Genomic DNA, 996 nt, shown 5'->3' with positions numbered 1-996 from the left:
CCCATCTCTGCCACAGAAAAATGCCAAGTGTTTTCATAGCCTCCATAACTAATATCTTTTAAAAATATATATATGTATATTTTTATTGATTTTTAGAGAAGAAGAGAGGGGGAGAGAAACATCAAGATGAGAGAGAATCATTTGATCTGCTGCCTCGAGGAGAAAAAGAGTAATGAAAATAAATTAAGTCTTTATCCTTTTGGCAATCTTTTGAATGTTCCTGAACCTTTTGAATGATAATTTCTTAAATTGACAATTAAATTTTTGAAAAGAAACATAAATTTATGTAAAGAACTAAATTCAAAATGGTTAAGAAGAAATTTTCTCTGATGAGGTGGGTGGGGTGGGCCTCTTAATTATACAGCCTTCTGTACTTTAAAAAGTTAGAAAATAAAGGTTTATTTAAAAAAAAAACACATCAAAAACCTTCTAATGAGGCAGATTATATTCTCTATTAATCTCACTAATCTGATCCCTCTTGAGGTTATCAGCTATCGTTTATGAGTAAATCTGAAAAACCAAGAGTTTTAAGAGAAAATGCCAGAGATTTAAATTTAACATGAGGAAACAGTCACCTCACTCTTTCAAAGCCCATCTCTCCCAGAGAAAAATGCCAAGTGTTTTCATAGCCTCCATAACTAATATCTTTTAAAAATATATATATGTATATTTTTATTGATTTTTAGAGAAGAAGAGAGGGGGAGAGAAACATCAAGATGAGAGAGAATCATTTGATCTGCTGCCTCCTGAATGTCAGGCATTGTGTTAAATGCTAGGGGTACAAAACAAAGATACAATTTAAACTAGACATCTTGTTGGTCTCCAAGGCATCTTCTATTGGGCCTCTTTGCTCAAATCTTTGGTCTTTGATGCCATACCATCAGCAGGGAAGGCTGATGGGGCATGGAGTGGGGTGCCTATGAGCAATGCATATGCAGATTTTGGGTAGTGTGGTCCTTCCACCTTGCTTATACCCTTTCCTAAGTGTTACCTACT

The sequence above is a fragment of the Myotis davidii genome, unplaced genomic scaffold, assembly GCF_000327345.1.
Source record: "Myotis davidii unplaced genomic scaffold, ASM32734v1 scaffold168, whole genome shotgun sequence".
Taxonomy (NCBI): domain Eukaryota; kingdom Metazoa; phylum Chordata; class Mammalia; order Chiroptera; family Vespertilionidae; genus Myotis; species Myotis davidii.
This window is presented reverse-complemented; position numbering follows the sequence as displayed.